This window comes from Triticum dicoccoides, chromosome 7B (assembly GCF_002162155.2).
Source record: "Triticum dicoccoides isolate Atlit2015 ecotype Zavitan chromosome 7B, WEW_v2.0, whole genome shotgun sequence".
NCBI classification, from domain to species: Eukaryota; Viridiplantae; Streptophyta; class Magnoliopsida; order Poales; family Poaceae; genus Triticum; species Triticum dicoccoides.
Genome location: NC_041393.1, coordinates 362,967,223 through 362,973,822, shown reverse-complemented (window position 1 = coordinate 362,973,822; position 6,600 = coordinate 362,967,223). Strand labels below are relative to the sequence as shown.

The 6,600-nt window shown below is 44.6% G+C and overlaps 1 long non-coding RNA gene across 1 annotated transcript; it reads right to left on the bottom strand.

The window, feature by feature from the left end:
* Positions 1 to 3,919: 3,919 nt before the first annotated feature.
* On the bottom strand, positions 3,920 to 5,757 carry LOC119341674. The gene is made up of 3 exons (XR_005165241.1): positions 5,380 to 5,757; positions 4,285 to 4,535; positions 3,920 to 4,188 (listed from the first exon to the last, which is right to left on the bottom strand). It is a non-coding gene; the product is annotated as an uncharacterized LOC119341674 (long non-coding RNA).
* Positions 5,758 to 6,600: the final 843 nt, after the last annotated feature.

Sequence of the window (6,600 nt, the reverse complement as noted above, 5' to 3'; positions counted from 1 at the left end):
ACACTACATTGATGAACTGGAGCTAGTTCTGTGTCACCCTATGTTATAGCTATTACATGAGGAATCGCATCCGACATAATTATCCATCACTGATCTAATGCCTATGAGCTTTTCACATCTTGTGTTTCGCTTATTTACTTTTCCGTTGTTATTGTTACAATCGCTACAAAACTATTATCTTTACTTTTGCCACTGTTACCATTACTATCATACTACTTTGCTACTAAATACTTTGCTGCAGATACTAAGTTATCCAGGTGTGGTTGAATTGACAACTCAACTGCTAATACTTAAGAATATTCTTTGGCTCCCCTTGTGTCGAATCAATAAATTTGGGTTGAATACTCTACCCTCGAAAGCTGTTGCGATCCCATACACTTGTGGGTTATCAGCAGTCGACATAGCTAAACTCCAGGTGGTTAAACCGAATCACACAGAATAAGGGAGCACCTTGCTCTGATACCAATTGAAAGTGCTAGTATTTGACTAGAGGACGGTGAATAGGCGATTTTTATGGAAGTCTTCAAAACACGAATGCTTTGAAGACAAACGATAGAAATGAACCTATTGACATGCAGCGGAAGGTAGACTACACTAGACAAGCCATAGTCAAGTAAGCAATGTAGTAAAAGCACGAAGACTATCAGCAGCTAGGTTGTATGGATCAGGATGGAAGATAGTATGAAGCCAAACAGTAAACAGTCTTCACACAGTGAAGTCAAACAGATCAGACAAATAGGCAATGACTTCATGAAGACAAACTGTAAGTAAAGGGAGAGAGGAAGGATAGAACCAGTTGCTCAGAGAGGACAAGGGGTTTGTTGGACCAGTTCCAGTTGTTGTGACAATTATACGTCTGGTTAGGGAGGCTGAGATTCAACTCAGAAGACCGCGTCTTCACCTTATTTCCCTTGAGCTAAGAACACTTAGTCCTCGCCCAATCACTCTGGTAAGTCTTCAAGGGAGGCTTCCAAACCTTCACAGACTTCGTTCACTGGCAATCCACAATGACTCTTGGATGCTCAGAACGCGACAACTAACCGGTTGGAGGATTCACAGTCCTCAAGTGTAATAAGTCTTCAGATCATGCATACATAAAGACTTTAGTGATGCCTAACACACTTTGGCTCTGGGTGTTTTGGGCTTTGTCCTCGCAAGGAATACTCTCTCAAAGGCTTCGGAGGTGGGTTGCTCTCAAACGACAAAAGCCGTGCACTAACTCTGAGCAGCCACCAATTTATGGTCTAGGGGGTGGGCTATTATAGCCAGGAGGCAACCCGACCTGATTTGTCCAAAATGACCTTGGGTCACTAAGGAACTGACACGTGTCCAACGGTCAGATTTCAAACACATGCAGTAGCTTGACTTGGGCTACAAGTAAAGCTGACTCATCCAGCTCTGGATAAGATTTGCTCTCATTGTCTTCTCTCGAAGACATAGGATTTGGTTGAGCATCACTTCAGTCACTCTGACTTTGTTCACTTGGACCCCACTTAACAGTGCGGTGGTTCCTATGACTCAACAAAGAAAAAAAGGAAACTACGGAACAACTATGTCTTTGCACTCCATAGTCTTCATACGATGTCTTCCCATGTCATAGTCTTCAACGTGAATATCTTCACATTCCACCATTGTCTTCAATGTCTTCACACATTTTTAGGGGGTCATCTCTGGCAGGTAAACCGAATCAATATGGGACTACTACCTGTGTTATCCTGCAATTCTCACAAACACATTAGTTCCTCAACCAAGTTTGTCATCAATACTCCAAAACCAATTAGGGGTGGCACTAGATGCACTTACAGTGTTGGACCTTCTGTCATGGGTGGCGTGATGATCATACTGCCATGATCTCCCCAACAACAAGTGGCATGCATCCAGTGGCAAGACGTCACAGATAACTATATCGTTATAGCCGCTAACTAAAAAATTGACACGCATCTTGTGAGTAACTTTCAATCTGCCCAAGTAATATAAACACTCAATGCAGTGTGGTTGAGGGTGCTTCCATGCAGGTAACCCCAAAGCTTCCACCAATCCCTTGTTGACCGCATTGGTGTAGCTTCATCCATCTATGATCAACTTACAATTGGTGTTGTTGATTTGTCATTGAGTTTGAAAATATTCCAACGTTGCCCCTTACCATCAAAGACGGATATGGTTCGGCAGTTTCAAAACTAGCAGTCACCTTTTCAGCATCTTCAATTTTTTCACTAGAAGTGTCGGAAATTGGCTCTTCACCACTTGAAGATGCATAGTCATCTCTTGTGAGCAGCACTCTTTTCTCATGAGGACATTCACGCCTCATATACCCCCTTCCTCCACACTTGAAACACTCTATGTCACTAGTACGTGTGGTCGACTGCGCACTAGAATGAACCCTCAACAGTCCTGAGTTTGAAGCATCCTTTTGCACGGAACCATGAGAGCGATTTTATGTTGTCGTCCTAGAGCTAGGACCAACATCCTCGCTCTTATGTTGTGAGCGTCGCCATGTGTTCAAAGTGGTAATAGGAACTGCGCTGACTTGGCGTCGCTTAATCTGTTGTTCCACACACACAGATTGGTGCACAAGATCTTGTATGTTGTAGTAAACCACCATCTCAATATGATCCTGCACCTCAATATTTAGCCCATTAAAGAAACGTGACATAGTCACCTCTGGATCCTCTCTTGTCCTTGTACGTATCATAAGCAATTTCATCTCCTTATAATATTCATGTACACTCATATTACCTTGAGAGAGTCGTTCTAACTTGTTGTACATATCTCTTTTATAGTGCTCAGGAACAAAACGCCGCCTCGTGAATTCTTTCATCCCTCTCCAAGTCATTGGGCGGTGTCTTGAACGAAAAATTTGATTCCACTAAATTAGTGCATAACCGGTGAACTCAATTCCAGCAAGTTGAACTTTCTTCTCTTCACCATAATCATGGCCGTCAAAAATTTGATTAACACGCATCTCCCACTCCAAATAGCCTCCTGGTTCACACTTGCCAGAGAACGAAGGAATCAAAAATTTTATGCGCCCAATTACATCATCTAAAGGCACACGCGTAGCTTGACCAACTTGGTCATGCGGTCCGCCTGATAGAGGCAAAGGTGTCCCGTCTTTCGATGAGATGATGGATATCGCTTTGGTGGAAGTCGACTTTGACGATCCGACTACGAACGTGCGAGGACGTCGCGCCTTAGCAATCGCTAAACCAACTCCGAGAGGTTATTGACCACACCGAAGCACGATCAACCTGACCACGAGGGTCTGTTTCCTGCGAGCAAACGAAAAACAAGCAAGAAACTGAGATTGCAATCTGGATATTGCGAATATAAGATGAAAGCTTTATTGATCAAGGTGGGGTTCTGTGACGCCTTTGTCTGGTCGTTGAACACAAATAAAGTACGCGAAGTTGCAGCTATGGCGAACTTTAATCTAAACAAAACCCAAAGTCTAAACGGTGCCCTAAGGGTTGTATATATGGAGGAAGAGGGGGGAATTTCGTGGCCCTTGGTGGAGGGGTCCGAAATCAACCCTATCTCTTGTTTCCCTACACATACGGACTCTAAAAATAGCCTATACTTATGTATTTCAAAATTACAAGGGTCTGACCCAATAATAAGGTGACGCAGCACCTAGAATAGCCTCGGGACGAAATTTATGAAGTGGCATCTTGTATATTTCGTCCAAGGCTTCATGCACCCATTACGGTGGCTTCAAAGTCCTGAAATCATCACTTGTAACTCCGTTCATGTTCCCCTTGTGCATGGCATCATCTCCATGCTTGTTCTTGCTCCAATGTTCATCCTTCTCCAAGCTAGGCCCTTCATTTGTAAGCAAAACAAATATATCCAATTTAGGCAGCATCATATTCTCATGAACATTAGAATCATTACCAAGAAACGAAAGTACCTGGTAATTTAATTGGCGTGCGCGAGCTCTAGTAATTGGTCCCGTATATGTAGCAGTAGGGGCTGTGGATGTAACAATGGTATTGATGTCCTCATCACCGCCACGAGTGAAAACTTCAGGACAGGGCTCAAAGTGTCGTGGTCGTGGCACGTACCCCGACGCAGGCCGTCATCGAGGTTATCATCTCCAGCATGTGGTTGTGCCGCGAAACGGCGATCATGCACGCCGCCATGTCAGCCACGAGCCAATGTTGCGTAATGAAGTGGAGCAACCGGAGCAGCCTATGGTGGTGTGGAATCAATCGTCAGCGTATTGATGGTGTCCGCCAAAACATCAAACTCGAGGATCAGAACATCAATCATTTTGCCAAAATTCACCTCGACTGCATCATGACATTGTTTGACGTAGTTGCATGTGTGGTCAAAATCATCCCAAATATTTTTAGGAATGCCATTTGCATACGTCTAATCATCCCGAATATTTTTAGGAATGTCATTCGCATACACTAAACGTACAATTTCCTCAGAATAAGCAGCAGTCCCGTCATCCTTGTCGATCGAGGTCGACATCTCGATCAACACAGTATCGTGAACAACCTTAGCTCTCATACCACTTGATAAAGACTCGCCTAGATGGTGAGTGTTCGTCAGTCCAGTCGTTCACAGTACTAGCAGCAATAACAAAAAAATTCGATCGAGCAAAAATGCAAGACCGTAAGATTAAAAACTAGCATTGAGTAGACTAGATCAACTCCACATGCAGCAACAACAATATGAATCAGCAACAAAGACAATATTTAATATCCCCCGACATGAGACGTTTTCTCTGTATCTATAACTCTCGAACAAAATCAATCTCGCGATAACAAAAACTGATCTGCCCCTAATACACGGGCAAAGCCTTTATTTATAACATGTGCGCAGGCACAGAACCGAACCGAGTAGGACTCTTTATAACTCACCTATTTGGACTAAACAAAATATTAACTAACTAATTATTCGGCCACATCGATCCCCTAACAAACGAACCACATAGCTACGTAACTGGTACTACTAGTAGATAAAACGAAAAGAAGACGTGGCCCTCACGCCCCTACATGGAATCGTATTGGAACTTATTTCCAATAAACACCAATTGCAAGAAGGCGTTCTAAAATTCTGCTTGATCGCTTCCATTTCTGGTTCAGCTGCTGGCATTTTCACGAGAACAGAACCAATATAGAACATATATTCGTCGACTATAGCTTCAGCACTACCGGCCACATCAGAGAGGTGGTCGAGCGGCGACGAACGCGCATCCAGCGGCTGCGAGCTGCAGTGATCCTCGGATTTGGTGACTCCGGCGACAATCCGAGTAGCAAAGGGGTTAGGGAGGTTCAGAAGACCACTAGGGACTCCATGGAGAGACTGGTTGGAGCTAGGGTCAACTGGAGCAAGCTAGCAGTGCAGAGGGCGAGTAGCGGGGCTTCTCACCGGAGTTGGGGAAGGAGAGTGCTACGGCTCGAGTGGGTGGCGCTGGGAGTCAATTGAGTGAGGAAGGAGGCGAGTGGTGGGGTTGGACGAGGTCGTGGACGGCATATATAGCCAGGGGCAGATGCTCTCGACCGAGAGCCGCCCCGGGGATCCTACCAGAGCTATGGCGAGGACAGTGTGTTGCGGGGCCATTAAGAGTGACGGGAGAGGTTAGGGAGATTCAATGATGTAGGCAGGGCGGCACTAGGGACGCGAGGCAAGGAGACGGAGCCGAGCAGAGGTTGTCGGCCACCACGGTGCACTGTGCACCCATGGACGGCAATGGTGGGGTCCACTGAGGGAGCTTCTAGAGGAGGAGCTGAGTCAAGGGCTAGGTGGAAGAAGGAGGAGGGTGGACGGCACCAGGGGACGCACGGATGGGGTCGGAAGATGTAACCTGAAGCTTGACGACGCCCAGAGAGTGACAACAGCTAGCGGAGCACGCGCACTAGCATTGCTAGCAGCGCAGTCATCGTGTGGCATGGCATGAGAAGGGCATGATGGCCTGGAAAAAGTTGTCCGATGTGAAGTCCCTTCATCTTGGAGCACCCCTGCTGCCTTGGTTCGATTAAAGCTGGTTATGAAGTATAGCATCGACTAAAGTTGGTAACAGTAGAATTAAGACTGGATGCTTGGTCCAATGGATGGATTAATTAGAGAAACAAATTGTCACGGAGAGTTGGGGTAGGAAGGACTATGATCTGGACAAGTTTCAAATAACTTGGATAATATTTGTATGTAGTTGCTTCACAACTGCAAAAATGGGCCAGAAACTAGGTTTTAAAGTTGCACTCACATGGAGTGTTGGATTGAGCTGAAATTTGATGAAGAGTGATGATTTGGGCATAGTGAGGCGCTGGTAAAATTTCATACCATTTGTATAAATATAAATGGTACTTCCTTCACAATGATCCTCTCTAAACAGAATCTTGTGAGAATTTTAGGGAAATATTGGCTAAATTAACTAAGCTCAAATTTTGTGGATGGAAGTCATATAGGAGGGTGCATGTTCTCGTAAATTTCAAGAATTATGAAACAATATAAAATATAGTTGCTTCACAAACTTGATAACAAGTTCATAATCAAGGATTGGATGGTGTGTTCACCATGAGCATGGAATCTTAAATATTCTTACATATCCAAGGTCCAGACGGGTAAAAGAATTTATGAGAATTTTATGGA